General features: G+C 54.4%; 1 protein-coding gene across 1 annotated transcript in view; it reads right to left on the bottom strand.

The window, feature by feature from the left end:
- Positions 1 to 24,556, bottom strand: part of KLF8 (Kruppel-like factor 8) — a 37,124-nt gene that overhangs the window by 10,408 nt on the left and 2,160 nt on the right. The window lies entirely within an intron of this gene.

The following is a 24,556-nucleotide window of genomic DNA, read 5'->3' as shown; positions in this document are numbered from 1 at the left end:
TCCCCAGCCCCTCACAGCCCCCCCAGGGCCTCAAGCCACCCACCCTGTCAGCCGTCAGCTCCCCGCCGCCATCACCACCACCCTGACATGGAGGCGAACCAACAGCACGGCACGCCGGAGCGCCGCCTGCCGCCGTGTCACCCCCTGCTGGCCGGGAGGACCAGCAGGAAAGGGGGCGGGGCCAGCCCTGAAGTGGGTGGGGCGGTGTCCTGTTGTGGGCGGGGCCAGCCCCACCCTAGGCAGGGCTGGGCAGGAGCCGTGTTTGATCCAGCCCTGTGGTCTGGGGGGGGATCCCCTCGGTCCCCCACCATAGCACAGGGGGAACCACCCGCTCCCACAGGCTCCCAAATCCGGGCTTCGCCTCCAGGAACAGGGGTTTTGGGTTTTTTTTTTTTTTTTTTTTTTTTTTGGTCTGTTTTTCCTGTCCCGGAGCAGGGTGGGAGGAGGGACAGAGCAGCCCGCTGCGGGGATGAGCAAGGGACTCGGTTCCCAGCTCACCCAGCCAGTCCCCTCCTGCTTTTAAGTCTTAATCCTCGCCGAGAGGCAGAGCGGGATCTGGCACGGCGGTCGGAGCTTGCCCAAGGAGGACGGCCACTTGGTGAATCTGGGCAGCAGCTCGGCCTGGCTGCAAGGTTTGGGGAACTCTGGGCTTCTCACGGGGAAAGAAAAGATAGCTGAGAAATACAGAGCTTTCCAGAGGAGGCTTTGAGGCACGGCGCAAAGACCTTCAGAGATTTCCAGCCTAGTCAAACCAGTAAGTTGTCCCAGTTCCCATGGGGCTCCCATCTACAAAGGCTACTTTAGGGTAGGCAGAAACGTTTGTGCCGTGTCCTGGGAACGGGCTGGAAACCACCGGAGCAGGGATCAAGGGCTGAGCCCACAACGCTCACTCACTCAAGTCATGCATGAGGGGTTTTTTTTGGTGCAGACCTGGGGCTGGGGCTGTGCCAAGCCCCAGCACACCCACCCTGGAACAGGCACCCACCACGAGGTGCTCCGATAGCCAGGAGACACCATGCTCAGGGCCTCAGGCACAACTCCTCTCTTCCACCCAACAGCTAACAAGCTCCCCGTCCCACAGGCCATGGCATCTGCAAGAGCAAGGATACGAGAAGGTTTCCCGGGAAGAGCCTCAGCCGTGCCACCAGGGCTCGGACGGACCATGCTTCCCAGCAGAAGTGTGGCAGCACCACGAGCTAGCTCCAGCCCCTCTGAGGTGAAGCTCTCAGCATCGCACCACTGCCAGGCTCCTACAAACAGAGGATTTGGGGGAATCCCACCTCCTCAGGCACAGGAGCAGGTACCCCAGCCACCCCTGGCAGCAGAGTCCCCTTCAGCTAGCCTATTCCTGTGCTTAGCCATCTCCAAGGGGGAAAGACTTTGCCAGGACTTAAATCTCCTTTATCATTCCCCATATGCACTACAGCATGCTTGCAAATGTCCTGCACACCTCTCTTCTCCTGCCTCGATTCCCCCCAGCTTTCCGCAGAGGGCTGAAGTCTCTTCTCAGATCTCTCACCCAGACCTGCATCCTTTTTCCAAGGCCAGTCCTCCAGCACCAAGTAAAGGGGAAGTGTTATCTCCAAATCCCCAAACAGTATGTACCTGCCTTCTGTGGGTTCAGTGTCAGCTTGTGCCCCAGTCTCATTCCACATCCTTCTGCAGCTGCTGCTGCCTGCTCGCTTCCAGTGTGCCCATTTTCTCCTCCACAGCCACCCTAACCTCTACTATTTCTCCAGTTCAACAAGACTGTAGTAAAGCCTTTTCTTGCCCTCCTAGTTTGGGGTCAGGCACACATTGTCAGCCTGGTCAGTCAGGCCAGCAAGGGCTAGAAACCAGCCCAGGCTTCCCTCTTTCTCACAGAAAACCAGCAAAACCAACTCAATGGACTCAGTTTTCCCATTTTTTTGAGCTGTTCATATTCTGGGAATTGCATCTAAATGGAGGATGTTCCTTGTGAGGCCATGATAGACCACAGAGCCACATGACCTTGAGAGGAAGGGTGCCAAACAGGCTGGGGATGCTGAAAGCTGCCATGCCTGGAGAGCCACTGGTCTCCACGTGGTCTTCATGCCTGGAGAGCCACTGGTCTCCACGTGGTCTTCATGCCTGGAAGCATGAGGAGATGCTTAAACATGAAAGCTCCAGGTCAGAGTTACAAGGGTTTGGGGGTTGAAAGCTGTGTCCCATTCCATCAACTGGTATAAACAGCTTCAGAAGCACCTGCATACTTCAGCCAAGCTCCTTTGCAGGTTACACTTGAGCCTGCAAGTGGTGGTCCAGCTGCTGGATCCCTCATTTTGGGATCAACCACACCAGGAGACCAATAAAACCCTCTGCTCTGCCAGCCGTCTGCATTCAAGACCTGCCATGGTAAGCAGCACAAATACAAAGGAAGCAATTGAGGGCAAAGCAGGACCCACCAGGAGGAAGCCCCGCAGCCACTGGGTCTCTGCGGACTCCTTGGCTGCAGCCCTGCCTGGGGCAGCTCTGGAGAGGGCAGCTGAGGACACTGCAGTGGGCTCACATGAGACAGCAATGACCTGGAATGATCAGTCCATCCCTTCCCCCCTGTCTGCCAGCCAGAGGCAGTGAATTAACCGTTTTCTTGCCTTTTTGAGAAGGACTGAACTTATCACATAGCCAGGGAGCTCAGTTCATCTCAATACTGCAAGAAATACCCACCGTGACTTGATGGAGAAAGCCTCCAGGGCCTTCTAGCTGAAGAACCACTAGGTCTTTGGCGGGTTCAGTGGCCCAGTTTACCCTACAGTCACTAGCAACGCCATCATTGCAGTCACTGGAGACGAGGATGAGATACGAGGTCTAGCGGCAGGCATGCCCCAGACTCCACCAACTGCATTGACAAGGGCTCCAGCAGCCGTCGTAGGAGTCACAGGTCAGTAGCTCAGGCAAAAAATGAGCAAAGGGGAAATACAGGCAAAGCAGACATCAATAAAACTTCTGTGAGTTTAGAGGTGTCCAGACTGGGATCTTTGGTTGGGCCAGGAAGGGAAAGCCAGTAAGAATAGCCTTTCATACAATAAAAGCACTGAACTCCTGTAGTATTTTCTCCTCAAAGTCATAGTATCTATTTCTGACCACGGAGGAGGGTCTTTTCAACTTTCCACAGAAAAGCAAGCCAAAAAAAACCAAGCAGGAAAAGGAAAGGGGTTAGAACAAGCACTTTGTTCACTCCAGACAAGGCCATTGGACACCAGTTTGTGTCACTGGACCAGCAGGACCGTGTTACACTCAGCACTGGCACATCCGAACCTGGGACCTGGCGATTGAAATTCCCTGGAAGGCAAGACAACCTCAGCAGCCTCTGAAAGAGATGTATGTTGTGAAGCACCCAGCACTGTGAAATCAGTAAAAACCCAGCCCTGCAAGCCAGTTGCTCGGTGAAGAAAGCAGACAATGAAGCCCTGCTTCCTCCAGAGTGGATTCTCCTGTGGCTGATAGCCACTGACATGAGTCTTCCCCCTCTACCATCTGCTGATTTTCATAAATCCTGCAGGGACCTCCTGCCTCGGAGACCTCTATCCCTCGTTCAGACGTTGTCAAAGGCAGGGTGAGGCATTATCAGGACATCGATCAATACAGGCAGAGTCCAAGACAAACATTTCTTGGGAGGATGCAGAAAAAAAGGGTGCTTGAGCCAACCATGCCATTTCGCCAGCGATTAACCATGAGCATCATTAGAAGGGCACTAGGCACTGCAGGCTGTCGAGGCAGGAGGCGGGACGTGTCTTTCCCATGATTAAACGCTTTCTAATCTGAAGTTGATAAATAACAAACTGCCATAGAAACATCAGATGTTGTCACCACACGGTCAGCAGCGGAGAACAAGGAGAGAAATCAATGTTTGCTAAACAGGCAATGAGCTTGTAAAGTTGGCGGAGGGAGCGGCTTGGGGGGGAAAGGGCTCGGGGCAGGCGGCGGGGGGGGGACGACTTTCTTCAGTACTTGGCGGCTTCGAGACCTGTGCTAGCCCTTGCCCTCCCCCCTGATCCTGCTCTGCAATGCTGGGAGGCATCAAGCCCATTCCCCCCCTTCCCAGCTGGGTCTCAGGCTCTTGCTCACAGCCAGCCCTAGCCACGATGCTGTGCTGGTCACCGATGCAAAGAGTTTTTGGGAGAGGGGTGCAAGCAAAATGCCAGCTTTGCCCGTGCAGGTCAGCTAGCAGCACAACCGTGTGATGTGGAGGTTCAAGGGATGGGGAGACGGCAGGGCACTTGCTCCAGGTGCAAGGGGGGGCCCCTCCTCGGGGCGAGGGACCCTCCCCGAGCACGGGCGTGCGTGGGACAACGGTTGTGCCTGTTGTCCGGGCCCTGGGATTATGCAGTACAGTCTCTTTCTCATACATGCACCTGCATGAAACTCCAGCCTCCAAGGGAATCGGCAAACAATGGGGAGGATAATCATCAATCAAAAACCATGGCAAGTACCTGGCAGTACCCCTTTAAAGGCACACATTATAAATAGACTGTATTTATATACAGATTTGGTTCAATATCAGCATTTATTGTCTCCTAGTTAAATATTGACCTGAGTAAATATTTGTTTCTCTGATCATTTGGTTTTGATATTGACCTCGATCGACGTTATTTTCTGTTTGTTCCTCAAGTCTTCTGGAACTCTCTGCAAAACGGGATTAGCAAAGAAACCCCTAGGACTCTTCCTTTCAAGTACACACAGGGCCAAACGTTTAGCTGCTGTAAATAAGAAAGCACTGTTGCGGGCAGCAGAGCCAAACTCTGTGCTTATGTAGGTGGGTGCTGGGCTGCAGAAGGCCCCGGCTGCACTCCTCCGCTTGCTCTATCTCAAAGAGGTTAGGAGCAACTCCAAGAAACCAGTGCTGCCCTCAAAGCATTCAGCTGTGTCTGCGTTACATGCAGTGGGGGAAGATTCCTCTTCACTAGCTTTGGCCACCAGGAAAGTGGGCATCTAAGCTGAAGTCTCTGTGCAAGCTCTCTCTGGAGTCCATGGAGAAGACTGCTAGAGGTGATCTATCCCACCAGCTTTCCATCTCAAAGCTGGCACATCTTTCCACCTACAAGAGCAGCTCCTGGAGCAGGACAAAGATATACCCTTTCTCTGGGTTTCTGCCTGGAGTTCATGGATGGCCCAGGAGCTGAGCCACACTGCTCTGGAGGGTTATTCTGATACTGTTTTCTGCCCTTGTGTTCAAACTACCCAAAGTAATTATCACCTCTCAGAAACAAGGAATTTTCTTGAGGCCAAGAGTCACCACCAGTGTGGTGTGGGCAGCTGGGAGGTTGGCTGGCCTCTGGCTGAGCCAGTAGGCAGCGACATTTCCAGCAGACTTGCTGACTCTGTTTGCTATTCCTTTCCCCTGACAACTGATAAAGACTCACTCAAAGGCAATCTACCTTGGTTATTTATCACAGAAATCATGCCACAGAAATCAGCAATGCCAAAGGCCAAAGAAACCAGGAGAAACACCCTCATCCAACTCCAAGGTCAAGTGCCTGGAAGAGGAGCAGTTTGGAACAGCTGGGCTCCAGTGGGCTTTAAGAGAGCAAGCAGAAACTTTTCAAAAAATAAAGCCATAAATGGACTGAAAAATAACTAGCAGGGTAGACCTTGGAGACACTGAGCTTGGAGAAAGCTCTGGCCCAGCTGCACCATCTCTAGGCTTTACTGAACACAGTGCCCATTCAGCCCATCTGGCCTTAGGCAGGTCTAGATGAGGGGGGGGGTCCCAGGTTGACATCAGAGCAGCTCCACACTGGTTTTCCCCTTTTGCAGAACTACCGAGCGCAACCTTGGCACTGGATGGAGCCCAAAGGCGGGTGGGGAAACGGGGACAGCTTTCTCTCCTCACCCATTGCTCCCTGCTCTGCCCTGGCAGGACGGCAGCTCTCTTTAAGAGTGGGAATGGAGGACATGAGGACTTAAGGCAGCTTTCTATTTCTGAGCTGCTCTTGTTCAGCAAAGGCTGGGGTCAAGCCCATCAAAGCCAGCCAGAGGCTTTCCGTCAAGCTAAGTGGGCACCCACTGTTGGAGGCAGGAGGCTGAGCTGGATAGACTTTTGGTGTGAGCTGGTACAGCCATTTGGATGGTTTTTCTGGAAAGATGAAACAATCCAATGTTATTTCAATTCCTGGAAGATCAGGAGCCTTGGAGATACTTCAGCCCCAGCCAAAACATGCAGGAGCTCAAGCGTTCCCCCAGTTTATGCATGCATACAATCAAAAGTTGAATTTGGATAGCTATGCAGCCCCTGCCAGTACCATCAACTAGAAGCAGGCTCACCTGCAGCTCCATTTCTCCTTCTTGGTTGCAGCCTCTGCTCCAGCACACCCTCTGCCCTGAATCTGAGAAGATGGAGGCTCTCAGATGTCACCATTCCCCAGGATGACCTGGACAAATTTATCCACCTGTTTCTAACTACTGCATAGCCATAGGACACTGGGCTTGTCCTCGAGACCTCCAGCTCCCCTCTGGTTACACATCCGTGCCGCAGGTCCTGAACCGACTGTGACAAGGGAGAGGCTGTTAGAGCTCACAGGGAGCTTCCCCAACTGGGTTTTGGGTGGGATTCGTTCCGCCTCACTCAAACCATCTAAAAGCTCACACTCATCACCTCGCCTCCTCCGAGGAGAAGAAAAGAAGCACATTCCCAGGGCAGGGTCTGACAAAGGCAGAGCGAGTCATCCGCTGCTTGCTGGGGCTTGTGAAGTCCTCCTGGCATTCAGCAAGTGATAAAACAGGCCAAAAAGCCTGTTCTTCCCAGTACAACATGCAAGGCAGACCCAATACCCCATGCACATCTGTGAAAAGCAAGGTCAGGTTTCAGGTACAGACAGCAAATCCCACCGTCCTTGTGGCCCTCAACTTCCTCGCCAAACCAGTTAGCAAAACAAAACAAAACAAACCCTAAGGCAGGTGAAAACACTGGGTTTGAACGAGTAGGTCTTTGGGCCAACTTCTTTCTTCCAAGCTTGCACGGTACCTGGCACAGTACAAGGCCAGGAAGATACTGCCAGAACCAGGGACCGAGGCAGATGCTGGAGCAGGTCCGCCTGCTGCAGCCCCTTCTGCTGTGCATGCTACCCTATGTTTTTCCCAGCATCTGTGCTGCTAGGACAGCCCTTCTGTTAGCCTGAGAGCAGAAAGCCTTGAAGAGTTTCCTCAAGATCCATTCCCTCCAGCTTAAACCCTCTCTTTCCATATTTTCCCTGTATAGACATGAATTGCCGCTTGCTGTTAATTAAGGGAGACTGATTATGGCACAGGCCAGTAACAGGTAGTTGATAGTTCCCGTGGAGAAGGCACCGAGCCCTGGAGAAGCTCCAGCCAGAGTATTTTGGAGCCTGGGGTTTGCCAGCCCCTGGGAAACACAAGGGCTGTGACACTCGTCGTGTCCCAGAGGTAACACCAAACAGTCAGCCAAGCTACTGATTTTGAGTTCCCCCAAAAGCACGACGCAGAACCACAAAACCACCAAATATTGAAAGTTGCTCAGAATGAAACATTATGTTCTAAAACGACAGCATTTTGAATGATCAGTTGGGAAGGGGAGATGCCCCAATTTTTCTATTCAATTTAACAAACTTGGGTCATTTCCACATTTTAGAAAACACCATCAAACCTTGTATTCATTGCAAGAAGGATTTTCATTTAACTATATTCAGCCACCCCTGGGTTCAGCTCCCTAAACTGTCCTTGAGGAGCAGCAAAATGGAAAATGATAATGTTATACAGGCAGCATTAAAACGATGGGCTGAATTGGCTGGTGAGTAGGTACCCACATATCTCAGCCCTCGCCAGGATGGGTTCAGATTCATGAAACATATTGCCTTAGATATGATAGACGTGATATAACAGATGGATAATATTGTTTTCTCCTGCGAGTGATAAGTACCTGTGTTTTCAGACCAGCTGTACTGGGACCAATTTCTTGCCATTCTCTTCTCCTGCTTGTACTGGAAATACTACAAAGAGCAAGGTCATTAAATGCATTTTAATACTTGCAAATCCTGTCCTTGGTGGAAACTTGAAGGTCCCCATCACATTAAAAAAAAATTAAAAAATAATAATTTTCAAAGAATTCTCCAAGCATTTCTGAACTTAATGAAAGATTCTTTGTTTGAGTTTCAATCTGAGCTTGGAAGGGGCTGAACCTCTTTGATGTGGTAAACAGCCCATGGGGTTTTTTTGAGAGTTTTCATGCTAGCTCAAGTTCTGAGAACATCTGAATTGTAAACATTAGTTATCCAATCCCCAAACACCAACTGTACCCTGTGACTCATGTAATTCACCAATGGAGCACAAGAAAAGCAAATATTCTAATCAAGGGGCTCAGCTAACAAGACGGTTGTAAGTGTGATTATTTGCAGTGGATGGGTTAGATAAAAGAACTCACTGGACCAGAGAAAGAGAACAAAATAGCGTAGGTAGCTGACCAAACAGGTTTGAGAGGGGAAAATTCACAGTTGATGATGCACCGGCCAGAAATGCATTACCCTAGACCTTCGTGAGTAATTTCAGATGACTGTGTTTGCTTCCCACACCGTTCAGGAAGAGTGATAAAGGGAAATCCGATGCATTTATTATGGAGTCGGAGTCCCCTGCTCATTTCCTCCCTTAAATACCTGCCTTCTCAGTGTTCCAAAAAAAAAATTTTAAAAAAAAACAAACAACCCCACAACATGCTTTTCTAGCTAATTTGCAACCTCTCCCATGTCAGCAAGTGGAAAACAGGCTCCAGCGAGGGCTGCGCAGGAGGACAAGGAACAGCACACCTGTAATCTTTTTCTTTCTCGGCACTGTCCCTTTCTCTCGCTCCCCACCTTGCCGAGCCAAACTTCCCCCAAGCAGAACAATCAGTCTTTGTACCACCCGGACAAAGCCATTGTGCTCCAGAGAGCTCAAAGTTCGGCCAAGCCGTTTCATCCTACACCTTGTCTGCTTCCAGCAGCGCTTGCATGCGCACCCCCCCACACACGGGGAAGTCTGTGGGTTTGGGGGATTAAGAAAAATAAAATGACAAACGTGGTGGCTGAGATCCCCCAAATTTCCCGGTCTTTGGCTCACTGGTAACACTGGTTTTGTCCCAAGCCTGCTGCACAGTAGCAAGCTCCACGCTGACTTTGGACCTTCTCCCACGACAGGATCTGATCTGCGATGAGACCACCACCACCCCCCGGACACAGGGCTGCGGCGGGCGGGCGTCCTGCCTGGGGACTGTCCCTGAGGGTCTTCCTACAAGAGCAGAGGGACAAATTCATCCTTTCTGGGGACTCTAGCTTCATTTCCTGTGGCCCTGCAGACACCTGCCAGACGGAAAGCCCATCAGACTTGCAAATCTGCGGGCTGGTCCTGAAAGCATCAGGCTCCAGCTGATCCCAAAGCAAAACAGCCTGAAAAGATCCTGAGATCCCTCTAGCCGGAGGCCACGCAGGGCTCAGCCGCACCAGCTGCCAACCCACCATCTTGACTTGTGCTGAGAGGGATCGAGTGAGCCCGTTCTTCCTTGCCCAGCCTTTAACTTGACATCTCTGTATCACCAATCTGTTTCTGCACACCCCTCGAGCCTGCACAGCCTGCTGGCACCCTTTCAAAATGAATTTTGCACACTTCTGCGGAACGCACGGACATCTTTGAACCCTTCTGCAAAGCCAGGAGGATCCCAGAGGGCGGAACATCCCGGCCGCCCAAGCGGGAGTGAAGAACTGTGACTTCACACTGCCCACAAAAGCACGTTACACAGACCGAGCAGCTCAGAGAGAGGAAGAAAAAGACGGGACCAAGCCACTGAGTCCTTGGCAGATCACACCAGCCTGCTCCATTTCCACGCCTGTTTGCACAGTTGTAAGTGTGGGATCCTGGCAGAGGCCTGAGCTCAGCTCCCTGCTCAGCTGGCGGAGTAAAGGATGGTCGAGGACCGAAGGCTCCTGCCATGTTGTGAATCCCGGCTCGTCTGACACATGGCGGTGCAAAGCCCGCGTAGGGCCCTTGCACCATCACGATCCGGCAGAGATAGGCAGGGGAATACCTTCACGTTGCAACAGCGCGAGCTCAAAGCCTGTCCTCAAACGTGGGCACAGCCTCGAAAACAGGCACTACCCTGTTGAGCTCATGTCTGTGGTGTCCCCATATGCGGGGCCACATTCAGCAGCGTGACCTTCTTCTCCTGAGGAGGACCCCGGGAGAGGACACAATATTTTCAGTCCCCTCTGAGCAAGCAAGGAGTGACATTAAACTGAAGAAAAATGCCCACACTCTGCTACCCTCAGCCACAACAAGCTGTCAATGTCTCATGACAGGCCCAGAGCAAAACTCCAAAGCTACCATCTCCCCTTTCCCTGCAGAAAAGCTGAATTCATTCATTGCATGCAACTCCTGACAGCCCAAGGAAATGAATCACTCCTTGACAGCTGTGCTGCAGACTTCTACATCTCTACTAATAAATAAAGTGGAGCAGAAATCCTTCCTGGCCCTGATGCAAACCACATCTGTACGAGAATGAGCCATCACCCTGGTTCCAACTAGGCTGTGCAAGATGCTGGACCACCGGGGAGCAGGAAAACCCATCCCTGCTCCAGGAGAGAGCCACCATCTAGTCGTCACCCCAGCGCAGCCACATTCATGACAAGGATGTGGCCAAAGGGGCTTAGACCCATGAGATGCGGGACACAGCACACAGGGCCCCATGGGGACAGAGCAGGATTGAAACAGCTCCTGCATTGTCCAGAAAGCTGGAGCACACCTAAAAATACTTGGCCCAGCTTCTCCTGTGATACCAGAAGCAAAATCCCTGCCAGAATAGAGTCAGAGGAACACCGCAGCACCTACATCCACTCTGCTGAAAGGGTCTGGGAAATGCCATTTGCAGCACTGAGGATCTGAAGCACCAGGAAAAGTTCTCGGGGGAACAGCACCATCCTGATACCATCTAATCTGTTCAAACACCTCCCAGATGCTGGAGCTGTTTTCTTCCTATGTGAGCCCCCCACCCAGCCCTCGGGCAGGGTAGAAGGGAGGTGTGCCAAGCACAGGGGTGAGAAACTGGCTGTGGGGTAGGAACTGGGGTTAGAGGACACACGGGGAGCCATTTGCTCCCATTTCTCAGCTTGCAGCAGCGTAGCCCACCCAAGAAAAGTGGGGCAATGAAGGATGAGCTGGGTTGGGGCTATTCCCAGCCATGTTCACCAGGATCTTCCTCGTCACCCGTGACAGCCTCTGTCCCCACTGGGTGCTCATTGGCCTCAACACAACTGCCCTTGGGGCTCCTGATACAGGTAGGCAAGGGGTTAAAACAAAGGACTGTCCATCACTCTTCCCAGCAGCTTCTTTGCCAGGTCCTGACCTCACTCAACCCTGCTGCAAACCCAAGTGACCCTCCAACATCAGACAGCAGCTCTGAGTTCATGGCCGGTACAACCCACTGAGACAGGCGCTGCCTTCCCCAAATCCTCGAGGACAGGCGATTGCACCCAGCAGGCGATGGCAGGGCCAACACCCCCGATAGCCCCCATTCTCCCCACCCCTTAATTGTAGCAAACCCAACCGTGGAGACGAGCGCGAGCTACCCCTTCCACCTCACCAGCACCTCGTGCTCCTCACAACTGCAGGAAAGTCCATTAGGAGCCAGATCCTGTCCTGCACGTGTTGGGCAGGGAGCAGGAGAAGTGCCTTCTCCTTCCTGACCACTCTGGCAACCTTCCTTCTAGAAACAGCTCCAGGATCGTGGAAACCTGGGTCTGTTCTCACCATCTCACTTTCCATCACCGTGGCTGTCTGCCCAGGGACAGCTCTCCCAAGAGGGCAGGGATCGGGGCTTGCACCGCTGAGAACCACGCTTACACCCAAGGGAGACCATGGCATAAAGCCACAGGTGCCTCCAGGAGACTCAGGAGGGATGGGGTGGCTTAGAGGACTTGGCAATGGGGTAGCTCATCTACTGTGAAGTCAAGCCCAGCCCAAAGGGACACAGTCACCCATCTGACAAGCAGCAGATGATCCCAGGAGGGTTTCCCAGCCCCAGGTAACAACAAGGTGCCCAGGAGCTGCTTTGGCTCATCAGACCTGGAGAGTGAAGGGCAGCAAGGTGGGAGCAGCAGATGAGTCCCGGTGCCCCCGCAGCCCCTTTGCTCATCAGGGGGTATCTGACAGCCACGCAAAGGGACCGTCTCCTCTTCTGAAATGCTTCCCTGAACATGCCTTGCTTTTGGTTTCATTTATTATTATTTTTTACCTTCCTTCTAGCATCGACCTCTTGAGATTTAAAGGGGAAAAATCTGTTTCTAGCCGATCTGACTCAAATCAGAAAGGAAAAGTGCTTTTCTCTCACAAGCCCTTTTCTCACCTCTTTTCTCTTTTTGTTTGTTTTTTTTAATTTGGGGCAGGGCAGCTGGAAAGGCAGAGAAAAGGCAAAGAAAACCGATCGTAAACTCCACCAAGGATCTATTTCCACCTGACTCGGATTGAATAAAATTTTCAACAGCAAATAGCTCCCACCTTCCACTCTTGTTTGAAAAGCGATTTGTGGAGTTGGGGGGGGGGCGACTTTGCAACCAGCGAGATAAAGGGATTAGCTGTGAGTTTGCTCCTTTCTTTGCCTGAGATCAGCAAGACAGAAGTCAGGAGAGCTGGAGCAGCGGGAAATGCCCCGTGGGCGATAGCCAGTGCCGGAGCTCCGACAGGTCATAGCCTTTTCCATGAGTCTTGTCAAACTGCTCTGATAAACACCCTCCCAGAGCAAAGGGTTTCCCAGACATGCAGCCATCCAGCTTTTCCACCCTCCAGCTATGGCAGCTTCTACAGCATCTTTTCTACAACGACCACAGCTTTTGGCTTTTGTTAAGAGAGAAAAGGGGCCAACACATGGAAAACTCCTCCCCTGGAGATGTGGGGTCCAGCCTTGGGCTGTCAGGGTTTTGCCACACATTACGTTTCACCCTGGGTGGGTTTGCCAAGAAGTCCCGATGCGGCTGTTGGGGGCTGAGCGGGTGGTACACGGAGCACGGGTGAGCTGGTACTCAGCTCCAGCCCTGCAGTGTTCCAGCCTCCATCCCAGGGACCCCGTTGTCCATAAAGGGACCCAGGATGGTCTTATGGCAAAGGGATGACTTCTCCGATCGGCCACCCCTAAGGCCCAGCCTCGGCTGCCTCCACCCCAGAGCAAACTGGTGGTGGGGTGGCACTGCCCCAGGGACCAAACTGGGGTGAGAAACCCCTCTTCCCTTTGAAGGGCAGCAAGGTTGGTGTTGTGGGATGAAGGTGTTTCCAACCATGGGTGGGCTCCGCATCCCCCCATCCCCTGTGAGGAGGATGAGAGGAGGCACGGGGCTGGCCAAAACCAGGAGGCACCGCTGCCCGTCCACCCCCCACGGCCACGGCCAAGGTGTGGGGCGACCACCAGCCCCACTGCCTAATCCCACCCGGCAGCAGGGGCTACAAAGGTGGAGAGAAAGCAAACCTCACCCTCCCTCTAGACCAAACAGGGAGCTGCCACCCTTTCCCACCGGGGACGGGCCCCAGAGATAACCCACACCTTTCTGAAGAGCTACCACCCAACCCTCCGAATTCGGATAACCCACCCGAACCCAGTACGGAGGTGCAGGGGCTCCGCCAGCCCCAGGGTTACGGGACCACCGGAGGGGAAGGAGGAGTGGGCTGCATGACCCTCTCCCCCCATTTTGACCCCTACATCTGCAACCGCCACTCGCGGCCGCTGTGGATGCCGGATCGCCAGGGCGTCATATGGAAATACGGCAATGGAGACGCTGCTTTCGTCTCTCCACCTCCCTCTTGAAGGACGGAGTCCCATAACTGGCCCTTGGGACACCAGCACCGCTGGGAGAGGGGAAGCGGGCAGCCAGTACACAGCCCCAACCCCTGCCCCGTGCCAAACCAGAGCCGCCCACCATGGGGATGCCCTCCTGGGAGTCCCCAGAGGAACGTCGACGGGGGGACGAGGGGCGAGGGGCTGGAGCTGCCCTCCCGCCCCGATCAAAATGGCGCTGGGGACGTGGGGCGCAGGGTTAATCATTAGCCGCCGGTGGTGCTGGGCACCCCACGGCCCAGCTCGCCCCATTCCTCCCGGGGGGAAAAGGGGCTGAGACAGCGGCAGCAGAGTGGGAGCAGGCCTGGCTCACCCCCCCCTTTCCCACCAGGAAGAGCAGCCGAAGGCTCTTCGTGGCGGGACGAGGGGTCCGTCACCCAAAACACCAACGAGGAGCATTGCCCCCTTGCCTGGGACGGGTGGCAGGGCTTGAGCGTGCTTCTGCCGCGGCCCCGGACAGGGGTGGGCGTGCAAGAGGGGCACGCATGCAGCAGTGTCCCAAAGCCGCTTATCCGGGTCTTTATCTCCAGCGCACGCGGCGGGGGGGGGACGCTGATGGGGAATTTCAAGGAGCATTCCTTCCCCGCCATGGCGGCAGAAAAAATAAATATAATAAAAGAGAAAAATAACCTCTCATTTCCCGCCCCCCCATCACACACAGACACAGCAATCCCGTTGCCCACGTCTTTCCCAGCGAGCCGGCGGCGGCACGGAGCCCCTTGGTACCCCCTCACCTGCCGGCCCCGGGGGAGAGGGACCGAGCCCCGGCTGCGGGGAGCGAGCAAGACCCAGGATCTCCTCCAAAACAGGCAACAGGGCGTTTCGAAGAAAGGCAGGAGGGGAAAAAAAAAAAAAAAAAAAAATGAAACCCAACACGCCCAAAAGAAAATCCGGCAGAGGGGGAAGCACGAGCGTACAAAGCGACGGAGTTGTTTGAGCAAAGAGCGGAAAAACAAAGCAGAATTAAGTGAAAATCCACGCTTGCGTTTGCAGGAGGCATTAGCAGCCTCTGTGCACCTGAGCGGGCGAAGCTGGCCCCTTCCCGCTGCCCCACGGCAAACCGCCGGCCTCCACCTTACCTGCGCCAGGTCGGGCGGGTTTTCCAGGGACCGGGTGGGGGGTTTGATGTCCTCAAAGACGGGGGTGTCTTCGCCGGGTTCCCCCGACATGGTGATGGGCTTCAGCGGCGTAAACGCCGAAGCGTCCTCGGGGAGCAGGGTGTGCAGCACCAGCCCGCTGCTCATTCCTCCCGTGCCCCTTGCGCCCACTCCCCCGGGGGGAAAACAATTCTTATTTAAAAATAATATAAAAAAATAAAGGAAAAAAAAAAAAGAGGGGGGAAAAAAAAAAGGAAGGGGAGGGGAAAGGGAAAAAAGAGGCGAGCCGGAGCGAGTTGCTAATCCTGGGACGCCAGGTGCCGGGTCGCGGGAAGGCTTTACCTGGGCTGCGGGAGGAGGAACGCCAACCTGGAAGCGGCGGCGAGGCCGTGCCGAGCCAATCAGGCTCCCGCCGATAGCCCCGCCGGCAGCTCCACCGGGCCACCGGCAGATAAAAGGCTGCCGGGAGCGAGCGGGTGGCCGGGAGCTTCGTCGTCAGCCATGCTCTACCACGGCGCCCGGGCAGCACCAACACGGCGCATCGGCTCTTGCCGGGACGGAGGGACTTGGTCCCGCCGGTGCCACCCCAACTCCGGACCCCCCACCGGGGCTGGAGCCCACCTGCGTGGCTGGGGAAAGGTCAAAACAACCCGCAGCAGGGAAACGCTCTCCTAAATTGAGTCCCCTGTGCTGAAACAAGGGGTTTGTTTTAGTTTTTAAAAGCGATAGCTTTTTTTTTTAATGAGAAAATGCCGTTTTCCAATGAACGGTTGAACTTTGCACGAAAACTGATTTTTAAAGACAAGGAGATTGCTGCTTGCTCTCACTTCTCATTCCCAGAGGAGAAAAAGGGAAGGATCAAAAATAAATAGATTAAGTGAAGGGGTAAAGGGATAAACCTTGGGGGGAAAAAAACAACACCACAACAACAAAGGAAAAGTTTAAAAGGCGCAGATATGAGGGCACAGTGCTTTCCAGCTCAGCTCCTACAGAGAAACCAAACAACTGTGTTTGGGTTTCTCTTTTTGAGAGAGGGGGAAAAAAGGAGAGTAAAAAGCCAGAGCAACACAGGAATAAAAATCACATTTCTGGGGGGAAAAAAACAAACCAAACCATTTCTCATCCAGACGCATCCAGCCCCAACTGTCCCCAGCACCTTCTCCAGGAGCTGTACTGTGTCAGGCTAAGTAAGAGCCCAATCGCAGGGTCTTCTCTCCCACTCCAGGCTCATGCACCCCAAATCAGCCCCGAGACCTCCCTTCCCCGCTTTCTGCTGCCTCCTGGGCAGGATCCCACCTCGGCTGCGCCTTTGCAGGGGGGGCTGCTGCTGTCACCCCCTCCCGGGACATCCCCAGCACCTTCAGGGGACTCGGGGACCAGAAAAATGGGGAAAGCCTATTCCCATGGGGTTGCTGACACCCCGGTGAGCGCGGGGGTGCCACGGGGACTTCACACCAGCCACACACGTGGTCCAGGTCCACGATCATTCAAACGATGCCAGGAGCCATGGCCGGCGAGTTTTGGTGTCTCACAGCTGGCATTCCCCCATGCCACATCCAAGCCAGGGTCCAAAAAGCATCAGCTGGGGGCTGAGCATCCCAGAGAGCGGGGCAAGGGGTGATGGCTCCAAAACTCCACTTGGGAAACACCTTCCCCGAGGGCACCAACTTTACAGAGTTGGCATAAAACATCCTCTAGTTGCAAGAAAACTTTGCCCTGAGCAGGATGAGGCCCTTAATAAACACAGGGAAAGCAGCGTGGGATAGGGATCAGTCGGGTTTTAACAAACCCTGGCTTCCAGCAGCATAAACACACAACGAATACAAACGGTTTCTATCAATGCGAGACTTTGGACCAACATCGAGGTCCTCCCGAGGAGCCGCTCATGCTGAACAAGGGAAAATTCAGCTCTCGCGGCAGTGGGATGGGACATTCAGAAATGTTGAGCCCTTGGAAAAGCAAACAAGGGGGAACAGCTTGGGCCTTGCCAGGAGCATCTTCCCCGCGTGGCTTTGCTTTCCAGGGAAGCCATGCTGCTGCTGGAGCAGATACCAGGGACAGGATGGGCTCGTAGGTGATGCCAGGGAGATGGGGGACATCTCCACCAAGCCTCGCAGAACCAACCACGCGTGGAAATTGAAACCCACCACGCAACGAAAGCTCGATGCTCGCAGCTGAGGGTGGGGGTCCTGGGGTGTGAGGGACACAGGCAGCAGGGTTGCACCCTGCAAAGGCAGGCGTGGGGCTGGCTCTGTGGTGCCGTCTTCCCATCTCTGGAGGAGGTGGTAACAACAACTGAAGCGCGTCTTGGAAAGCAGCTAGACAATGATCAACATCACACTCCTCATCATACAGCCTTGAGGAATGCTCTGGTATGCTATTATGAATATAAGAACTTTGGGCAGAAAATATCGGCGTTAATACCTGACAGAAGTCTAGCTGCTGAACTTATTCAATATTCAGATACAAATTTAGGTATTAGCCTCAGGAGACAATTTGGATTCCATTTATCTTGCTTAGAATTTGGGGACAATTGAATTTATAATTTCCTCTGGAACCTGGATAAGAACTCCTGCTGCATATAGACCACCAAATGCACCCATTCTTTCATCCTTACCTGAGCACTGGCATAGACCAAGGAGAAGAAGATCAAGAACTCCATCTAGATCTCCTAGAAGAAGCAGTCATTCAAAGTCCCTGCACAGAAGATGATCTCCATCTCCCAAAAAGTGATCAGCCCACCTTACACATCCTTAAGGACTTCGGAGGACTATATCACAATCCTGAATCAAAATTTAATAAGGACTGGAAAATTCCTCAATTTTCTTCTTGTCATCTAGAAGAAAATTATAAATTAGCCATACTAGATAGTGGGTGGCCCCTACTGCTATCTGCACACTTATAGGTACCAAGTGCAACTTATTTGCCATTACTTTGTGCCATCAAAAATAAATATGAAGCATCATTACTTCATCTGGTCATGTGTGCTGACTACCTATGTAATCTTTTTGAGTCTGGTATGGTTTGTAGAAAAGGCAGTAATAAGCACTGGGAGTGTTGCTTACCGCCTATAGATGGGAGGCATAATAGGGCTGTGAGCCCCTCAATTTCAACCAGCAAAAAAATTTGTATCAACGTCAAGAAGATTCTATCTCAGGAATGGAAACAAGACAGAAGATAGTATCTCAGGGATCATGGGTACCTGATAAGTCCCACAAACTTGGAATTGACTGGGGCAAGGACCCAACTGATACAAGATGCAGCAAAGGTCCTTACTGGACTAAAGAAGAAGGAACCTCCTCCGGCACCACCTCAACCACAACCACCTCCAGGGCAACCACCCCCATCTGTAGGGAATTGCCCCAAACAGGGTGGATGTGCTAATGCAAATCCACCAGGATGCTCTGGCACAAGAAGTGGGATTGGGGTCTCAAGATTCTTTACAGGTGCTGGATCCGGTAGCATTCCAGAAACTGAAGCAAGAAATGGGAGATGCAAGAAACAAGGACGAATTACAAGCAGCGATCAACAGAGTAAATGGGGCATGGGTAAAGGTAAAACGGGCACCCTGAAGGAGTTTCCAGTCACAAAACAAATTTGTAAGGCCCACTGCAACATCCAGGAATGGTTTATCCTTACCGGCCTCTGGAACAGCATCCCACAGTACCGCAGGGACATCCTTGGCAGTACCACAACAGGAGAGAGGGTCTGCACGTATAGAACGTGTGCCTATCATAGTCAAATCAGAAGTGTCCCCATGACTGGTTGTATTGTTAAAAGGGTTACTGGGGGCTGCTTTCTTGTGGACAACAATCCTAGAAATACTACAGAAGCTAGACCGGTGGTGGACTTCTCTCAGTTTTCAAGGAAACCCCATAAAGTATCCTGGCCTAATTTTTTTTGCCCGAACCTCAGGGCATTGTCCCGGTTACTGCCCTGAGGGTTGTCCTGCGCATTGTTGAATGTCTCTGTGGCTTTTTATCAATATTAATCCTAATGCTAGTTGTTTTGTTACTATTGGGGTACCTGGATTACAAGGGTTATACACCTGTACATCCCCCTCTACTAGATGGGGATTGTCCAGGGAGCTGCATCTCAAATCAGCGCTGCAAGAAACCCCAGAGCTGTACAAACAGCAAATCTTGTTGCTGTTACAAAAGTACAAAAGAACCAACTCACGTTGCTGTTGCACCCCACAGTCACGGGCTTCAGGAAGATTCCTATGGGGATTGGCCTTAGCCCATTTCTCTTGTGTTTATCGTCTGTATTACTTGTTCAGTATTACAGGAAGCAATTTGTCCACATTTTTACTTTTGCTTACATGGATGATTTGGTGGTGGGGTGTAAAAACCCTACTCATCTTCATGCAGCAGTCCATCATACTATTCATCATTTATTGTCACTGGGAGTAAGTATAAATAAAGATAAAAGAAAGTTTTCAGGAAAATATTTGTATTTACCAACTGGGAAGTTTTGGAACTTTACCTAGCGATGATAAAATTTATAAATCAAGAGTCACTTTTCTCTCCATCCCATCACCAGAGCGTGGCCTCGCAGCAGCGGGGACTGGATGAACCCCACTCCTAGAAGCGGGGTGCACGCCGGGCTGCGCCTGCCCAGCAGCGATCAACCTGGCAATGATTTCCCAAGGCGGAGCAGCTTTTCGTTTCACAGATGGGCCAAAGCCATCCCCAGCACCCTTATCTGCCGCCGGCCCCGCGAGAAGGGAAACGACCTTGAGTCTATCAACGGCGCCGGGCACTTTGCTCCGTACGCCCCCGCCGCAGCCTCCAAGGAGGCCCCACCATCCTGCACCCGCGGAGCCGGGCGTCCCCCGACCGGCGTTGGTCTAAGGTCTTGTTTTGTCCCCACGTGCCACGCAACACCGAGGACAGCGTGTCTTGCTCAAACGAGCTATGGCGATAACGGCAGCTCTCCCATGACCCGGCTACACAACCCAGTTTCCTCCCGTCATTCCTTGGGTGCAGAATCCCCCTTTCTGCGGGGGAAAGCTGACACCGAGACGCTGAAGGGGGTTTGGGGAAAGGAGACCCTGTGAAGAGGATGAAGGAGGGTCCATGGCAGAGCTGAAAGGGGCTCTCAAACCCAGGGCCGTAGCTGAAGTCTCTTTGCAATGGAAAGGAGGGGATGGGGCTTGATGGTGGTTAGTGGGGGGGGGAGAACAGGGAAGCCAGACCCTGATGTCCCCTCCCGGCACTGGGTGGGGATCAAGCACTCAGGGTTCATGGGAATGGTGAGGAAGGACACCCGAGTCCTCCTCTCACCAGCTAGCAGAGGGTGCAGGAGCCAGGAGGTGAAGCCCTGGGCTGAGTTACAGCGACTTGAGTTAAAAGGCAAGAAAGGCTCTGAACTTTGAGGAAATCTGCATCAGGTTGAGAAATAAATCTCAGCTCCCACCTCCCAAACCGTCCCAGGCACTGCTGGCAGCCAGAGGCACCCCCAGCCAGTCCCCAGCAGTGCCGGCTGAGCCCCAGGGTCTCACACCCATCCTCAGACCTCACCAGTTGGTGCGGACCAGTCACCACTGGGTTGGGTCACAAGGGAGCCCCAGGAGCCACCCTGCATGGGTGACAGCCCAGCATCATGGCCCTGGTCACATCCCCGGCTGGGGTCCCGCAGCACATCCCACCAAGGAGGTGGTGGCCAGAGAAGGGGGCCCAGACTCTGGCTGGGGGGCACTGAGCCTTGCTTTCCTCCTGCAGCAGCTTTTCCTCACCCTGTTGCAGTCCCCAAACTCATCCGTCCACCCCCAAAGTGGTGGCCGGAGCACCCACCTCTCGCCGTGCCATGGTGGACATCCCCAAGTCCTCTCTGAATCTGCCTCCCTGGGGCAAGGCCACACCAGATTTGGGCCAGGAGCTCCTGGTTCAGCCTCGGCGCTGGTCGGAAACCTTGTGGGAGACACACGCTGACCAGGGAAGGGGGACAGCCCCCACACACACACACAGCTTGCCTTTCACCATCAGCAGGAGACAAAGGTCTGCAAAGCTGCTGGAGCAACCCGCAGCCTGGCCTCCCCCGCTCCCCCACCGAAACCCAAAACCACCTATTTTTGTCTTTTCCTTTCTCCTCCTCGGGAGGTTTCCAGCCATCAAATCCTTCCTGGGAGCCCTTCAAAGGAAAAGTGGCCGCCCCATCCACTTGCTAAACCAGTCTGAGCAGTGCCGGGCTGGCAGGCAGGAGAGGCCCCCAGCACCCCCCTGCCTGGTGCAAGCCGGGACCGGGAAAGGGACAAGAAACTGGCCAGAGGGACCTCGGGTGACCCCGGAGCAAGGAGACGGACGAGCATCGCACCCCGTGGGACGAAGGCATGGCCACCCCATTGCGTACCCCAGGGAGGTGGGGATGCCACCAGCCAAGCAGGGACCCCCCGGCAGGCTGCAATCCCCCACGCAGGCACTGCTTATCCACGGCGGGGAAGCGATTTTAGGCTTGCTAAATTTTTTAGCCTGGCTGTGACATAAGGAAAGGCCAAGGAAAAGGGCAGCTGGGTGATGGGGAAAGAGCCCCAAGGAGCTGGGGAGGCCCCCAGTGTCCCCAGCCAGGCAGTGCTGGAGCACAGGGAGGTATCACAGCCCCAGGCAGGGAAATTCAGCAGCTACCCCAGGCTTTCCTAGGAGAGGAGGAGGGCGGTGAGGAAGCAGAAGAGCCTGAGGCTTGAGGTATGTTTCCAGGACAAAGGGCAGGGTGGAAGGAAGGGGAAGATATCTGCCTTCCTCCCCCTAAAAACCCAGCCTTGGACCTTTGCCAAACCCAGAAAACAACTGGGGGGGGGCAGTCCCCATGTTCCCACCTGGGCTGCTCCGGCCCCGCGCTGCAAGGATGGACATGGGGGTCCTGCAACAGGGTCTGTCTCACCAGCCCCACACAAAGCACAAATAAATGCAGAACAAGGGAGACACAATATATACAGAGGGGTTTTAACTATCTGCCCTTCCTGACCCCCGCCGGCAGAGGAATGCCCAAAAAATAAAAGCAACAGCAAGAGCTATAGCAAAGCCCAGACCTACCCCAACCACAGGGAAACCCCTCCGACACCCACCGAGGGAAAAGCCAAGCTATGAGCACAACCCCACCCAGCCACTGGAGAATCCACCCACAGGACATGGTGCTGGGTGACCCCCTCACACCAGAGGGTCCGGTGGCCCTGGGGCCACTGAGGGGCTTTGCCAAAGCTCAGGCACCACTAGCCCCAAGAACGGGGGTGGCACAGACTTTCCTGGTGTTCATCTTGCTCTTGGCCTGGGCACAAGCAGGGGCTGATGGGGACTTCTTGGTGGTGTTGGTTGGACATCAGGAAGGTACTGGAGGCCATGTGGGAAAGTCATCTGGGGAAGGTCATCCAGATTCAGCCCTACTGTCCCCAAAACAGGTCCCGCATGGCTTCAGGGTCAAGAAGCTTTGCCGACTGCTGTCTGCAGCTTTGCCATGGACGTCATGAGATGCACGTCCCCACGCGTGGGGCACGGTCAGGGCCAGCAACTCCCATGGGAGCGACAACCCAGCCAGCAGGCCCAGGGCAGTGGCCAGGTTCACAGGGATGAGGCAGGTCCAAGGTCAAGCTGGAGAGCCAGCAGGGTCCACAGCTGTGGTGGGGCTGAAACAGCTACAACAGCTCAGAGAAGAGCTAGAGGCCCCAGGCTGAGCTTAAATGGGCTCCTGGGCGCATAGGTGTGGTGTGGAGGTCTCAGGTGAGGCTGCTTAGAGCAATTAAGGCCAAGTAGTGCCCTCAGGGCTTTACACAGGAGAGCAGGCTGGGACGATGCAGAGCTTCATGAGATGATATCTTCATGAGATGATGATATCAACCCCTGGGAAGGGGTTAGCCCCCTGCTGCCTTTTCGGCAGGACCTCAGCGTCTTCTTCAACAGCGGGGCAATGCCCATACTGGAGAGAGGACCAATGTCCCTTTGCCACAGGACCCTGTGTGACTCTCTCACACACACACACACGAGCCCACAACTCTGTGCCTCCTCCCAAGACCTGGGGACTTCACCCCACCTTCCCACCGCCCACCCCAGACTACACGGACAACTCATCCGCCCGTACGGCTTTGCCCTGCTAAGGGACCGGGGGATGCTGAGGTCCAGCGCCGCAAAAGGTCTCCTAGAAGCAGGAGAAAGGATGAAGGAGGTGAAATCGGAGCTGGATGGAACACGGGGGTCCCACAAAGTGGGGGGGTGGACCAAGGGCTTCCCAAGCCCATCCATCAGCAGCGGCGAGGCGAGCGGGTCCGGGCAGGAGGGATGTTTGCTCAGAGGCTGGAGTGTTTGCCTCACCTCGATAATAACACTCGGGCCGTCACGCTCCAGCCAACCACCCAGCCCCGGCTGTACGCGGGAGAGGCAAAGTGGGACAGACGGACAGAGGGACAGGCAGCTGGCGGCTTGTTTGGTGGTGGTACGAGGGCAGAGCTGGCTCGGCAGGTTCCAAGAGCATGGCCCCAGATATTGCGGGGTGTCCCCAGGCCACGACGGGCTGGGGGAAGCAGCTCTGCATGAACTGGGTGGCGTCGGAGGGCGCTGCCTGCAGAGACACCCCCCCTCCCCGTCTCCCCCCCGTCACCAGGGTAAATATTTACGGCCGCTGGGGCCCGGCAGCGGCTCCTCTGCACGGAGACATTGCAAAACCCAGAGCACGTTTGCACGGAGCTGTAGCAGGTCTGGGCTCCCCCTCGTCAGCCTCCTCCTCCTCCTCCTCCTGCCAGCCCCCAGTGAGCATCCATCACCCCGCAGGGCCGCCGCCATCACACTCGCTGTTGGGAAAACAGGGGGAACGGGGCTGGAATGGGGGGGAAAAAGGCACTTTGCCCCAAAACCGAGTTCCAGCCAGCATGAGCTCATCCAGTGCCGGCACCTGAGAAAAGCAGCTGACACAGTTTTCCTCCCTGGGGGTATGACAAAGCCATGGTCGGCAGCTGGGGGGGGTGACGCGGGGGGACACGGGTGCCATGTGCCACCCCGGCTGCAGCCAGAGGTCTCTCTGTCATCAGTGCAGTGAGTTTCTCCCCCACCAGGTCTCAGCACCCCTTCTGGGTGCAACCCCAGCTCTGTCCCAGCCACCGACACTGCTAGCACCCTTGCAGGGGGACACAGTCATTTCTCTTGCTTTCCTTGTTAATTTGGGAGAGAAAACAAGCGCTTTTACAGAGGGGTTCGGGGCATGCCGAAGTTGAACCCTGCCGGGCCGGGGGGCCGTTCTTTCCCAGCGCTCCACCACCTGCGTGCGAGCGTTTCTGCATCTCCCCTCGCAAAGCCCGGCGCCGCAGGGTGCCAGCGCAGCCTCCTCCCGGGGTCCGGTTCAGGTTTGGGTGCAAACAGCTGGAGGGTTTGATATGCTAAAGCCCAAACCTCAAGGCCACACCAATCGCCTTGAGTTTTTTCTTGGCCGAGAAATCGTCTCTTCTTCTTGCTGCTCCCGATTTGCTCCTCCGACAGCCGATTGCCCTCGCCCAGCGCGGTCCATTGGCGCCACCGGCTGCACGAGTGCTGCTTTTAGCCCTAACGCTGCACCGCGCCCACGCCGCCAGCAAGACACGAAACGATATTTTGGGGTGCACACCCCCCCCCCCACCTGCAGCATTGCCCGGTCACCCCCCAGGGACCAGCGAAGGGCACCC

The sequence above is a fragment of the Haliaeetus leucocephalus genome, unplaced genomic scaffold (genome assembly GCF_000737465.1).
Source record: "Haliaeetus leucocephalus isolate CR32 unplaced genomic scaffold, Haliaeetus_leucocephalus-4.0 Scaffold262, whole genome shotgun sequence".
Classification (NCBI taxonomy): Eukaryota; Metazoa; Chordata; class Aves; order Accipitriformes; family Accipitridae; genus Haliaeetus; species Haliaeetus leucocephalus.
This window is presented reverse-complemented; position numbering and strand designations above follow the sequence as displayed.